The 15,000-nt window shown below is 51.7% G+C and overlaps 1 protein-coding gene across 1 annotated transcript in view; it reads left to right on the top strand.

Annotated features, from left to right (window-relative positions):
• The first annotated feature begins 3,382 nt into the window (after window positions 1-3,382).
• sulf2a (sulfatase 2a) overlaps window positions 3,383-15,000 on the top strand; it is a 48,811-nt gene continuing 37,193 nt past the window's right edge. Inside the window, exon 1 of the mRNA XM_079747872.1 lies at window positions 3,383-3,500. The gene's annotated coding sequence lies outside the window, so the exon portion shown is untranslated. The remainder of the gene's footprint in view (window positions 3,501-15,000) is intronic.

Below are 15,000 nucleotides of genomic sequence, written 5' to 3'. Positions count from 1 at the left end.
CTCCCTCTCTCTCCTTCTTTATCCAAACTCTAAGCTTCCCCCCTCCCCGTCTCTGTTAGATTCCTTAAAGGTAGCTAACTGGCTGTAGAGGGTGGCTCTGTGCAGTATTGTAGTCCTGTGTCCGTGACATCCCCCTGACACTGAGAGGGAGAGAGAGTGAATGGCATTGTTAATAAACCATGTGTCCTCGTGCAGTTTCACTGGGCTGCGGCGTTCCTGTGTCCCCATTAATCAGGAAAACCTGGGCTGACATCTCTGAGCTTCTTTCCTGTGATCGGTAATGCTCAAGAGGGAGGGAGAGAGAGAGAGAGAGAGAGAGAGAGAGAGATTGACTGAGAGCGAGCGAGAGATTTATGTAAAGCACTCTCTGGTAATTCTAGCCTTCATCCGATATGCATAAGGGATGGGGCCACCATTTTCTAGCGGTGTGTTTTTGTCATAAGGTGATTAGGAACGGAATTAGTCTTGGATAATCCCGCCACACAAAGCGCTGCCAGGTCCCACCGGGACGGGAGACAATGATGCCTGACAGGGATTAGGGCGGGTTGTACCTGAGCGGAAGAGGAAGGGCTACGGCTCCTATTTTGGGCCACATCCGAATGGGTCAAGGAGAATTCTGTTTTGATAAACATTGGTAGCCATGGCCAAGGAAATAACAATTTGTTCTCAGAAGACCTGTGCGCGATTTCAGCGTAATAGGCCACAGAAAAATAAGAGTGGCTGTCAAGACGACGCACCGGACTCGCTCTCTTTCTCTGTATCTCTCTCTCTGTAGCTCTCTCTGTCTCACACATAGAAACACACACACTCACAGACATATGATCCATCGCTGGCATTGTAATTGAAAACACAGAGTGCACGCTGGCAATTAATCTTCCCCCCAGATCTGTCCCTGTCCTCTGATTTCCCATGGAGAAATCCCTCCACATGCAGATGGCAGATAGGAGGGTTATTGATTGGCTGGCCTTGGACGAGGCGGAGGACGAGGGGGAGATGTGGAGGGGCACGGAGATTCACCGTCCAGTAATCTTCCCCGTGATGCGGCTGCGTCCAAATAACCTGCTGGGGCAGGAGGAGGGCGGCGGGGGAAAGGGGGACGGCGGGCAGGTTGGGGATAAACAGGGGCATCCATCACGGGACGACCCGCTGCCGACGGTGATGGATGCCTCCTCCCGCCTCCTGCGGTCCTCCCAGGGTCCACCTCTCAATTCTAGGCTAGTATGAGGAGTGACACCCCGTACCCGGGAGGAATACCTGGCTGCACACAGCAGCACAATGTCCACTCCTGGCCACATTGAGACGGAGCGATTCAGGACACCGTGTGAGTGTGTGTGTGTGTGTGTGTGTGTGTGTGTGTGTGTGTGTGTGTACTTTTGTGTATGTGTGTGTGTGTGTGTGTGTGTGTGTGTGTGTGTGCATGTTCATGGGTGCTTGTGAGTGTGTGTGTCTATGTGTTTGCGTGTGTATGCATGAGTGCGTGCGTGCATGTGTGTGTGTGTGTGTGTGTGTGTAAAGGATTGTCCTCTGTTCTCTGTCCCGGTGTCACTTTGAGTTTTCAGGATTATCCTTCTTGACGGAGCCTGTTTGATTTGTCATGGAGGAAATTGGTTTGTGTGTGTGTGTGCTGTACGTGCATGTGTGCATGTGGATTGTGTGTGTGTGGATAACGACATGTGGAGTGTGTGTGCCTCACTATATGTGTGTGTGTGTGCGTGTGCGTGCGTGCGTGCGTGCGTGCGTGCGTGTGTGTGTGTGTGTGTGTGTGCGTGTGTGTGTGTGTGTGTGTGTGTGTTTGTGTGTACAGGAGTCCGGCCACATGTGCAGCAGCGCCACTGCTCCATACCACATGTGTGGCTTCTCAGTGCATTAGCCCACAAATCTATTTGTGTTCAGAGGTGTGCATTGCGATTTAATGTGCACATGCATTTCCAATTGTCATGCCACAGGCATTATGAGCCAAAGCCCCCTGCACCTCCTCCACCTCCTCCACCTCCTCCACCTCCTCCAGCCCCACCACCCTCCAGGGACACATTGCCAGTTTGCATGCAGGCTGATGCCAGTGCTTTCCGGGGATGCCAGCCTGATAGATGGGGTGGACATGCCAGGCTCTGCCTCCTCTCTCTCCCCGCTAGCATTAGCCCTGATCCACGTCTCCCTCCCTTTCTCTTCCCTCTCTCTCCCCTTCCTCTCTTTTGATTTCCGACTCCTTTAGTTTCCGTACCCCCCTTATCCTCTTATCCTCGCATTTCCTCTCCTCTCTCCCAGAGCGCCAACTCTTTTCCTGCTCCTGGCCAGTCCTCTTCTGTTTCCTCCTCTCTTCTCCTCTCCTTCTCTTAACACCTCATCTCTCTCCTCTCCTCTCCTTCTCTCTCCCCTCAACTTCACTCCTCTTCTCCTCTCATTCTTTCCCCCCTCCGCTCCTCTCCTTCCCCTCCTCTCCTCCTCTCCTCCTTCTCTCTCCTATCTCCTCCACTCCTCTCCTCTTCTCCTCTCCTTCTCTCCCCCCTCCCTCTCTCCCCCCTCCCCTCCCCTCCCCTCTGTCTCTCCTCTCCTCTTCTCTGTGAAACAGCCTTTTGGTGACTCTGAATAGGTGAAGCTCAAAGGAGCAAACAGATGGTCTGAGCTGCCCTGCTTCACTATCTGAGACTAACACCCCCCCCCCCACACACACACACACACACACACACACACACACACACACACACACACACACACATACACACACACACACACACACACCCACACAAACACACACACACACACACACACACACACACACACACAAACAGACACAAACACACACACACACACACACACACTCTCTGACCCTGGCTAGCGTAGAGAGAGAGAGAGAGAGACAGACAGAGAAAGAGAGAGAAAGAAAGAGAAGAGAGAAGGCGTGAGAATAAGTGAGTGGGTGGTAAATGGAGATGGAGAGAGGAGAGCTGAAAACAAACCGAGGTGATGAGCAAAAGCAGATGAAAGGACAGAGAGACCGAGTTAACCGCAAGCGGTCGAAAAAGGTGAGCGGGACAGAGTGACATACGCTAAAGGGAAACACTGAAGAGAGAACGAGAAAGAGGGAGCGAGCCAGAGAGAATGAGAGAGAGAGAGAAAAAATAAAGGGGAGGGGGGACGGTGTGGAGGGAAATTGAATTGTAGATTGAGGGGCGCCTCCTCGTTCTCCTCCCCCTCCTCTTTTTATTTATCTTCTCCCTTCGAAACCCCGCCCCCCGTCCCCCTCCCTCCCTCCCTCCCTCCCTCCCTCCCTTACTCCAATCCCCCCCCACCCCCTCACCCCACCCGCCCCTCTTCTTTCACTTGTCAGCGCATCTATAACAGTGAGCTGTCTGCGCCGCGCTCTGGTGGCGGTGGGGGTTTAGGCTGGAGCTCCACTCTCCGCGGCAGCACAGCGGACTGGAAGCCACGCGCGACTCACACACAGCAGCAGCAGCTGCGGCAGAGACAGGAACCCAGACGCTGACCACTACAAAAAGCAGGTGTGTGTCAGTGTCGTGTAGGGTTAGTGTGTGTGAGTGCGAGCATGAGTGCGAGCGTGTGTGTGTGCTTTTGAGCGTGTGTGCGAACAGGGTTGTCCGGATGTGTGGAGCGCTGGGCTCGTCGGCACACAGGGGACTTTGTGTTTGTCTCCTGAGCAGCGTGTCTGGAAGGAAACATTTTTTTTTTTTGAAAACTGAGATTCGCCCTAGTTTACTCCAGACTGTTCCTGATCCCGTCCGTCTCCGAGATTCACGTTCAGCGCTGTTAACGGCATGGTCTTTCGTGTGTGTGTGTGTGTGTGTGTGTGTGTGTGTGTGTACGGAAGATCCGGGCTCTGATTCAAAGGCTTTTTGGCTCTTCTTCTTTCCGATAATGTCTGGTAATGATATCGTACCGCCAACAATAAGGAGCGGCTTGTAATGTCTAATGTCCTAACAAGTTACTACTTATCTGTGGTTGGAGCGTGTCACCGCGAATGTGTCTTAATTCAACCTTGTTTGTTTGAGGAAGTGAGTGTGTGTGTGTGTGTCTGTGTGTGTCTTGTGTGTGTCAGAGCTGGAGTACAGAATTGTACGCTGGCGAGCCTCGACCAGTGAGCGTGTTCTCCGGCCAGATTATGGTCGGTCTGGCTCTCTGGATGTGATTATCCTCCTGTCTTTTCTCCTCCTCCTCCTCCTCCTCCTCCTCCTCCTCCTCCTTCCATGGTCTTTATTGTTTCTGAACAATCCTTTTTGTTGTGTTTGCTGTTTCTCTGTGCTCAGCCTGATATGATCCTGTCTCCTGCTCGAGTTAGTCCCAGATTTCCCGAGGGGATGAAAGCATCTATCTTTAGTCTTATGAATATATCCTTTATAGTCCTACTCTCACCGAGAAAGAAATACACCAACAACGCAAAAACAAGACCTTCCATCTCAAAAGCAGCTCATCTTGACATTATCCATTCCCTTTGATATAGAAAGCATATTTTTTAGGTATTCAACTATTATTGCCAGGTAGCCGGTGCGGTCCCAGACCTTTTGATTTTGCGATTCTTCGCTCTTTAGCCTTTGCCCATCAGCCGTCCGGGAGCCAATCCCCCGCAGACCTGCCTGCTGACACTGTTGTCAGCGGCTGTCGATGGGTCAAAAGGGGCCGCACCGACAAACGACCGGCGGGGGGAGGGCCAGGGGGAGGCTGAGATGTTGTGTGGGGGGGACCAGCCAGGCTGAAATATTAATGCCGGCGGCAGGCGATTGCAACGGCGGCACGCGCCTCTGTTTTCTGCTTCCGTGCGAACCTAAAACTGCCCCCCCCACTACCCCAACGCACGCACACAGACACACACACACACACACACACACCCAAAGGGATGGTAGTTGAGGCAGAGCTGCTGGGATCCGTTCTTCAGGCATCCATTATTTAGCTTGGGGCACTCTGCCAGGGAAGCCATAACCCCAGCACCACCGGCCTGCTTCCTCCTGGAGACGCCAGCGGACCTGTGGTGGTTGGGTGGGTGGGGGGGGCTTCTCATGTTTAATCCACCTTTTAGGCATGTCACAACACACACACACAGACATGCGGACGTAAACACATCTAAGGAAGCTCCCATGCACATGCAGAGAGCCACACAGACACACGCAGAAAGGAATTGCACAGGCACACACACGTTGACACATGCACAAATTATGTCAAGCAGGGTTTTTTCCCGTCTGTGATTGCAGCGGCTCTCTGACTAACCACTGTTTATTATGAGTTATGGTTTATGGCTCAGGCTTAGGAACTGCGGGGGACTTACACAAAGGAACACGAGCACACATTAATGTTTGCACGCATGCGCACACGTTTCCCCACACACATACAGTCACAAACAGTAAAGGGAGGGAAAGGGGATGATAAAGGGAATAGTTCACACATAGAGTCATGGGTGCCCATCAGAGAAAAACACACACACACAGACACACAGACACACACACACACACACTACAAAAGATTATTGTGGTGACGGTTCACTACATGACAAAATGCGCTCCGTCTAGCCTGCAACTAACAATGGCACGGCCATGCATGCATGCATGCGGCGACTTAAGCACACATAAGCGTACACCCGCTTTCCCATCGCAGGCGCATACGCACGTTCACAACCGCACCCGGCGACCACGTACACGACACGCTTTCTCCTCTTCCCCTCGGTCCCCTCCTTTCTTCTCCTCGTCCTTTCAGGGCTTTTCATTCGCTCTGGGCTCAGAAGAGATGGGCGACCTTGAGACCTGTTGCCTCGGCATACCGCGGCTCAGGTGTGTCGAATAAATGTTAAGGCACAGGTTTTACCTCCCCCTCTCTCTCACACACACACGCACACGCAGAGAGCGGGTGGGTGAGACGTGTGGAAGGGCCAGCGTGGCGGCGGTGGGCAGCGGGCTGCTGAGCGAGCGGTCTTTACATGAGAACATGAATATGGATCATATGGTAATGATGCACACAGAGGCTGTTGACTCAAGCTGTTGATGACACGGATCCCCATCAACCCTCCCTCCCTCCCTCCCTCCCCCGGCACCTGGGAGAGAGACTGGGGCTGGAATCGACAGGGCGAGGCAGGGGGTCGCCCAGGGGGTGTGCGTGTGTGGGAGGAGGGGGGATCGGACGTTGGGGGAGCTGGTCGCTAGGGGCTCTTTACCAGGAGACAGGTGGCAGATATCAGTGACACCAGCCAAGGTGACACCGAGCAGACCAGTCCCAGGGGCTGCAGTCTTAGGGGTGAGCGGGGAGCGGGGGTGTTTACTGCTCGTCTGACCGTCTGACCTCTTGTGGGGTTTTCATACGAGGAGGTGACGCCGCCTCTGGGTGTTTAGGACCCTGTGTGTTCGTCAGCATCGCTCGTCAATCCTTCCTCCTGTCTGTCTTTTCTCGGAGCACCGCCCACCCTCCACCTCTGATCAAGCAGCCCATACGGCCTCCTCCACACCCCCACCAGAGTGTTGCCTCCTCTCTGCAGACTTCGGTTGTATCCGCACCTGTAATGCGTGTTTATTTATTCACGTGTTGTTTTCGCCTTGTGAATTTTTCTTGTATAATCCCGGTGAGTCATTGTGTGCACATAGCAACGCCGCGATGGTGGTCAACATGTAGGTGTGCACACACAAGCAGTGTGTGTTCCCCCCCCCCCCCCCTCCCCGTCACTCACTGTGACATTCAAAATATATATTTTATATTCACCGTTCTTAATCATATTCACCGCCGTTATCTCCACCCCCCCGCCCCGCTCCTCTGAGCAAGGCATACATAATGTGTTGGTGGTGGCGGCGCGGAGCTCCTCATCAGTATGGACGGGCTGCTGGTTCACAGGTCCTTTGTTGCAGCAGCGTGGGGAGGTCGCCATGTTAATCCCAGTGCCACTCCACTGCCGATGCCGGCGAGGTGCGAGGGCTCTCTGACGAAATCCCCTCGCCTCTCCACTGCCTCTCTCTCAATGGCAGGAGGGGGAGAGACCAAGATAAGGCAAACAGGAAACACATTTGTGTGTGTATGGGCGCCAATGTGCCCACATCTGAGTACCTTTGGTACATTTGTTGCGTGTGTGTTTGTGTGTTTGTACCTCACCAGCCTGTTTTAAAAGAATCATACGGATGAGTGTGTGTGTGTGTGTGTGTGTGTGTGTGTGTGTGTGTGTGTGTGTGTGCGTGTACGTACGCAGTGGTGCTTGAGCTACGTCTGATCCTCCGCATGTATGTGTCAGTGTGTGTGCGTTGTGTATCTCTGTGTTAAACGCAATCGTTTGCATTTGTGTGTGTGTATGTGTGTTTGAATCCTGATGTTTTACTTTGTGTGATCCCACAAGCCTATCGCATGTCTTTGTGTGTGGGTATGCAGTAAAACGTCAACTTTTTCTACGAGGTATCACTGTAGCCCCAAAGGGGAATGTTACACCCCGCTGGCAACAAAGTGCGCACTTTGCCGCCCTATCTGCTCGGCCGAGAAGAGGGTGGAGTCTTTCAGGTCAGCCGGTGACCTCACACTGATGATGTCAATGAGGATCAGTTGGTTGTGTGAGTCTGTTTGAATCCCCAATCCCGGCCTCGCACTGCTTCCCATTGCTGCGTTGAGAGCTGCAATGTTATTTTATTCGTCCTTTTTTTCCCTTTTCCTTTTGCGTAACTCTAACTGTGAATTATTTATGACAGAATTAGCCGCAGTCGCTAAGAGCCATGATTTATGGAGTACTGCCAAAAATATGACTCTATTTCCCCGGGAGTTGTGTAAGATGCTTTCGCCGAATGTTTGCCTATTTACCAGTGGCCTTCTCGTCCTCCATACCGCAATGGTCGTTGTTTAGCAACACCATTTAATTCACCGGTAATTTCATCCGTGACAAGCCTTCATCCATTCATTAATTGGGTTGCATTTGTCCCTCTCATCTCTCCCTCTTATCTCTCTCCCTCATCCCACTTCCCGCACCGCTCTCCCTCTCTCTCTTGTTATTGGGTTTTGCCCACTCAGTTAAGGGCTCTAGCCCTTTCCAGCTTGTGGACTCCACGGTGAGTGTGGCAAAACAAACACACAAGCCACCAGCCCAAACCATACTGGGTTCAGACAAGCAATCAATAAGAAGGCTCAGATATCAGCTGTGCTAAGTGGCCTGTTGCCGCGGTGATTAAATGTGGACAGGATGCATGGTAGGCCGACCGGGTTCTGGTCTGCTCTGACAGCACAAACACAGCAACAGGAAGCCCAAACTGGGAGTTCCGCAGTCAAAAATTAAACAGCTGAGACTAATATCGAAGCTGAGATGGAAAAAAAAGAAATATATTCTGCAGACATATAACTAGCCATATGTATATGATGTATATATGTACTTTTAAGAAGGAAAGTTTCTGTGTTGCAACTCAAATAGAATACCTTAGTTTTACCCCTAGGAGCAGAAATAGACTTCCCGGCATTCGACTGAGGTGCATAGGGCTCTGACGGAAACAGACGTACTGAAGTGCGGGAACAGTTTGCATGAGCTTGATAGCAGGTTGTTAAAATATTTTGGAAGTGTGATGGACAATGATTAGAACCCAAAAAGGTGTTAGGGTAATGAGAGGCAAGGCTAATGCTGCTCGATGTTTTGTTGTTGAAACATATGATGACACTTAAAACACTCTCATAGCGAAATAAGTGAATTTCAACCCGCGGCTTGTTATTTGTGGTGACTATAAATAGTGTGTGTGTTTGTGTGTGTGTGTGTGTGTGTGTGTGTGTGTGTGTGTGTGTGTGTGTGTGTGTGTGTGTGTGTGTGTGTGTGACTTCTGGGTGTGTGACTGAGCGTTTGTGTGTACCCTTGTGTTTGTCACTGTGTGTGTGTGTGTGCGCACCATCCTCTCTCTTTGGGGTCAAATGCTGTTATAACTTTAACCTCTCCTCCGCCGTCTCCTCTCCCTGTTCCCAGGGGGCATAGCGAGGAGCCTAACAAGCTGTACAGAAAGACAGATCTCTGAAATTGGATTTTCCCCACTCTGCCAAAGCGGCGGGATTTCAGGGTTTAAGGTCTTGGAGCGGTAGTGACCTCCCTGACCTGTTATTAAACAGTTTTTCACTAAATGCCTGTAGCCTCCAAACTCCTTATATGGGCCTTCCTGTGGTGGACTGTTGTAGATGTTGAAGAGCAAACAGATATCATTGGGAGTTGGGATTCATACTGTTTTCTCCTCAGCTCTGTCTCTCTTGGTTTGTTCTTGGCTTAATATGCACAACTTCCCCATGGTTTGATCTAATGCATCGTTTGATCTCTCCTAGAGCCGCTGGTTTTTTGCATCAAAAATATTTTGATTTAATTCCAGAAGTCCTACGATTCTGACTGCTCGTTTCTGTACCAGTGTGTCTGTGTGCCTAATTCATGTTTTCATATTGTTAATAGCATAGGCATGGCAAAGGCAGAGCGAGTAGCGTTACATCCATAAGGAATGAGCAAGGTCATTAATTCCTTATGCATTTGAAACCATCTGGACCACCTACGTCATGCTTATGTATTAATCAACTGGTACATTTCTGTGGATTAACAACCCCCGCCATCACAATTCCCTCCTCTGAAAACACTATGCACTGGTGCCCCTTCAGCACTCTGCCAGCCAAGATTGAGCTAGCAAACTCTTGTGGTAGGCGTACGGAGGGGAAAGTGTAATCTCATATCCAGGATTCAGTCCTGCTGTGTTAGAGCAGAACTTCTGGGCGGAGACTGCACAGAGCCTGGGCTGGGAACCAACAACTGCAGGGTGGAGTTACGCCTTGTTCCCTTTCCTTCTGTCTCCTTCTACTCAAGAAAACGAACAAGTGGATGGAGCTTTCAGAAGGGGATTTAAGTTATTTAAGTGTATTTCTACAGTTGGCAGTTGACGCGGTATTGATTTGAAACCCTCACAGATAGTTTTTACGGTTAACTACTGCCGTCCGTGTGTGTTCACAAATTAGGTGCTTACAGATCCCTGCCTCCAGCAACATAATTGGTTGAAACAAATATGAAGCCACAGACAGTGAAACTCTCCGTTCAACCAGATCCGAGCTTGACACACAATACCTTTGACCTTCATCTAAAGTCTGATTGTGAGACTAGGTAAGCGGATCACGGGAGGTGGAGTGTGATAGTGTACCGTGAACTGGGCGTGGAGGTAAAAGACGCTGGTACTAACGCGCTATTCATTAAAAAAACGCGTTTGGGCGACAGCCCAGTGAACTCTTAATTGGAGGAGAGACAGCTGCCCTTGAGGCTGAGGAATCAATAGGCTGCCCACTTCCCAAGCCCAGTGGAATCCATCAGTGTCACGCCCCCGAGCTCGGCCAATCACCGACCACGTGGCCCCAGGCTCCGACTAAATCACCTCCACCTCGGTCACTCACCCTCAGGCCGCTGCCTGGAGGGTGGGACGGTTCATTCCAGACCGTTTCTCGGTCTGGAATGAGGGCTTTGTATCCCTGCGATTAGCAAGGACGCTTTATGTTGCTATTTTCATCCCGTCGTTTGAACGCAGTTAAAGCACCATTATACTGCCCAGGTCTCCTACCGAACATGCGGCGGTACGGTAATGAGTTGCAATTTGAATGTAAGTGAGCGAATAATGGACTGGAGTTGAATATTAATTGCAAAACTACTGGCCCTATGTTTTACCCCCAGTATGAAATACAACCACTCTATCCCTTTCACCCCCCCGTCCCCCATTGTTCTGTCTGGGTAATGACTATCTTTTGCCCTGTCACTCTTTTGATGTATCAGGCTCTTATCAGCATCAAGGACAAGGCCAGGTGTCTCATTTTGTCCCTCTCTCTCTCTCTCTCTCTCTCTCTCTCTCTCTCTCTACCCCTCTCGCTCTCTCTCCATCCCTCTCACTCTCACTCTCGTTCTATCCCTCTCTCTCTCCATGGCTCACTTGTCACACCTCCTCGTCAGAGGCAGCCGCTTCCCGTCCCCCCCGTCACTCCACACCGCCACCCCCCCGAACCACCTCCCTGCTTAGTTATATTAAATCTGTCACTCCTTCATCTCAGCCGGCGAGAGAGCAGAAGGGTGGAAAGGAGAAGAAACACCCAAACTACAAAACAAATCATGTTTCCCAGAATTCACCCAAGGACACAAACACGAACTGAACATCGAACGTGGCCACGGCGAAGGTGTGGCAGAAGCGTGCATTTAAAGTCAGAGCTATGTGACACTTTGCCTTCAGGGATATCTCCCTCCCTCTTTGGTCATGTTGTGGAGGAGAATCCCTCCTTCCCGCCAGGCATATCCACCCAAATCCTTCGTTCTCCTTATCCTTATCCTCTCCAGATGGAGGGCTCGTCACACAGGTGTCCCGCCCTCTCTCCTCTCTTTGATGTGTGTCCCTCGCTGGGTGGAGATGGCACGAGGCCACAGTCAGCTGAAACGCACACTCTCCATATGCCCAGCGTTCATTACTCATGTTGCGCACAAAAGACCCTCGTCCGGAACCACATACAAAGAGAACACACATGTGCTTCGTGCGGCTGGTTAGTGTGTCGGAGCGTGCGTAATCGCTCTGTCGAGGGGGGTGCTGTCGTGGAGCAAATACCGACAGTCTAACTACCTGAGCTGATAAACCGCCTGTGGTGTTCAGGGTTTGAAATGGGAGTCGGGGCTCTTCCAGGTGAACCGCGGCTCCGGGTTGAACCTGCCAGCCCTGCCTCTAATTATAGCCGTGATTGGGATGGACAGCGCCGATGGGGTCTGGAGGATGGAGGCCCTCAGGCAGATGTGGAACAGAGCCTTGTGGGCTGGCAGTTACCCCCTCCATAGGCACTTTTCGAGGTGGTAGCTTGACGGAAGGGGCGCTGGCTTGAAGCAGGCTGTTTCCCTGTGTCTCAGCTCTTTCTGACGCCCGCTGAGAAAGCGTGTGGGAAGCTACTTGTCTGGCCGGCTGAGAGGAAGCAGCACTTAGGGGGGTCGGGGGCATGAGAAGAGAAGAAAAAAAGGAAAGGAAGGGTTATCAATCTTCATGGCAACACAATGCCCCTGAGAGGAGATGTAGCTGTTTTCGAGAAGAGGTTTTTATTTCTATTTATTTTGCTTGGCGCCGTTCAAATAAAAAGGGATCTCAGTCCAGCACTGATTTTCAGCACTCGTCTGGTTTGTCAAAAGACACCCAGATGGATGCTTTATAATGTATCAGATCCATCGGGGATTGACGCACATTTCCATCCCATAATGTTCTTGTCAGTGCCCTGGTTCCAACACAGATGTGTCCCCCCCCTCCCCTGGGCCTCTGTTGTAGGAGGACTTGGTGGATTGCTGTTGCTAAATACTCAGAATGGTGTTTGGCACCGACCAGCAGCGAGGTTGGAGGGGACAATAAACGGGCCGGCAGCTGGCTTGGATTCAATCGCGGTAGATACGAGACTCGTAGACCCCCCCCATCCACACACCCCTCCCCTTCGCAGATGTACCTCGAAATGCTAGATGAAAGCTAAATTAGATGGGGGAGATTGGAGCTTCTGCGGCGGTGCGTGTTGCAGGGAAGCGACGCAGAGACGTTCACCTCCCGTGGACTCTCTCTGTCTACGGCAGGCGGTGTTCAAAGCCAGGCATCTGAGGCGTTTGGAACATCAGAGCAGGCTTGTTTATAGGGGAAGGTAGGGCTGTTTATCTCCGCGCTCAAGCTGTGAGAACCTGCTTTCACTCCCCCACGCGTCTCTTTCTTTCGCGCCGTCTCCCGCTGTCGCGCATAAACCAACACTTGCTCGCTCCTCCATGTGGATCTTTGAGAGTTACCCAGGGATCTTTAAAGATAGGCATGCGGTAGGGCCGATGGCACTCTATGAGAGAGCGTGTGTATCTGCATGTGTGCTATTATGAAGAAAGAGAAAAAGGTGTGTTTGCCCGACGTGCGTGTGTCACGTCCACGCTCCAGTCAAACCATCCTTATCAATGGCATCTTCATCATCTTCATCATCTCGGGCAGAACACTTCCAGTCCAATGCCACTCCGATAGTGCTTCCGAGGCCTTTCGATCGCGGGGACAAACAAACACGTATGTCTTTGCCGGGCGGGGGAGGGTGTTGAGGGGTGGGGGGACTGCAGTCTGACTCACACCCGTATTGGTCCGTTTCATCTCTGCTGTGAGAAAGATTTGCATTTCTTTCTGGTCATGGAAATGGAGATGGAGGGAGTTGATCAAAGAGAGGCTTGGCTGTTTTTCTGTTTGTTTGCTTTTGGTTTTTGGTGAAAAGAAATGTCTTTTGTTTTTTCTCTGACCACAACCGAAGCCCCCAAAAACCCCCGTCTCCTGTATGGGGACTGCAGGAAGACTGGCATGAAAGAGACTAGGAGCCCCGTCCTGTGCAGTGGCGTGGCCGTTCCCACATGACCGCCAGGCATGAGTGACAGCCCTGCTCTGAGCTCTTAAATCAATAGCTCCGACGGTAAGACGTAAGACTGTTAGACGCCGGCTCGCGATGACCCCGAGGCAGTCCATGCATTCGATTAGAACGCAGGGAATAATCTGTAATCTGCACTACTAAAACATCGGCAAAAGGAGGTTTGAGTGCTGTCGAGCGTTGCATTGCTATACCGTACTGTATATAAGTAGCTCCTTACATGGATGGACTGGAATGAAATTGAAAACTCTGGCGCTAAGCGACTTGGCATAAACTATAAACTCTTTGGTTCGGAACTAATGATCTCCCAGTGGTAAGTCTCAGAGATGGCAGTGGCACACGGTGCAGCGACAGCGCCGAGGCGTGGTGGCACTGCTGCTGACCAAGGACAACCCTGCGGTGTTCTTCCACCTGATCTGAGCTCTTTCTGGGAGAGCAGTCGGACAGGGACGGCAGCAGCGGCGGTGGCGGCGGCGGCAGATGCTGAGGTATTATGTGCACAGATGCCCGGCTCACAGCCGCTCACATAAACAGCAGCATGTGTAACTGTAATCAGATCGCTCTGACATTCTCTGCCCGCCTGGTGGTTGATGTGCCGCTACTAAGGACGTCTATTAACGGCAAAGTGTTTTAAGTATTCCGTTTACGACGCCCTCGCTCCGCAGAAAGATACGCTGTGATCTGTTCACAAGAGGGGTTAACTTTAAAGAGTCGGAGTGTGACAGTGAGAAGAGAAGACAGGCTTTTCAAACTGCACTGCAAGGTCACTATTTACCGCTCCATGTTTGCCTTCTCTTTCCGCCTTCTCTCTCTCTCTCGCTGAAAGAAGACAGCGCCTCGGGCAGCTGTGGATTAACGAAATAAAAAATATCAAAAAAGTAGAAAGAAAAAAAAGGGAAGAGACTTCAAGAGGAAAAACTCTTCAAAGACCAGAGTCCAGCTGCAGTCAGGGAACTTTTGGCGGATTCAATTTTCCTCTTCCTCGACCTCTCCCTCACCCATCTCCAGCCCCCCCTTCCACCACCCAGCCCACACCACCTTGAGCATTAGATACACAGACATGTCTGGTTCACTTTTTCATGACTCTCCTGATACCTCATGAGCCACAAAAAGTCCCCCGCTGCCTCCCATTGGAGGGGCCGGTTGGTCACATGCTTGTGTGCAATGCCGCTCCGATCACCCTCCATTTACCACATCAGACAAACCAACTGCCACTGGCGGGCCTCCACGGCCCCCGCGGGCCTCCTGCCGTCTGCCCGGCGATTAAAAGTCAGATATTACACTGCTGTGTTGTCCCAGACGCCGGCTAATTGATTATTTCCGGCGGTGCGCGTGCGGCGCGGCGCGGGGCTTTGTCAACACGGGGCGAGATGCCCATCGCCGCCACAATGAAGCACCCCTGGGGTGTCGCCAGCACGAGGTGCCACACACACACACACACACACACACACACACACACACACACACACACACAGGAGGGGGGGGGGGGTTCACAATCACAGCCAGATTTTATAGGACGGCTAATTCCCCCCCCCCCGACACTCCCCCAGAGCTCTCTGCTCGTATGGGCAGTCTGGGAAGCCTAGATGTCTTTTTGTCCAGGAAGGAAATTTCTGTCTCTGTCTCCCCCTCCCTCCCACTCTCCCTCTCTCTCTTTCTCTC

Source organism: Pollachius pollachius (genome assembly GCF_949987615.1).
Source record: "Pollachius pollachius genome assembly, chromosome: 12".
Lineage (NCBI taxonomy): Eukaryota > Metazoa > Chordata > Actinopteri > Gadiformes > Gadidae > Pollachius > Pollachius pollachius.
This window is presented reverse-complemented; position numbering and strand designations above follow the sequence as displayed.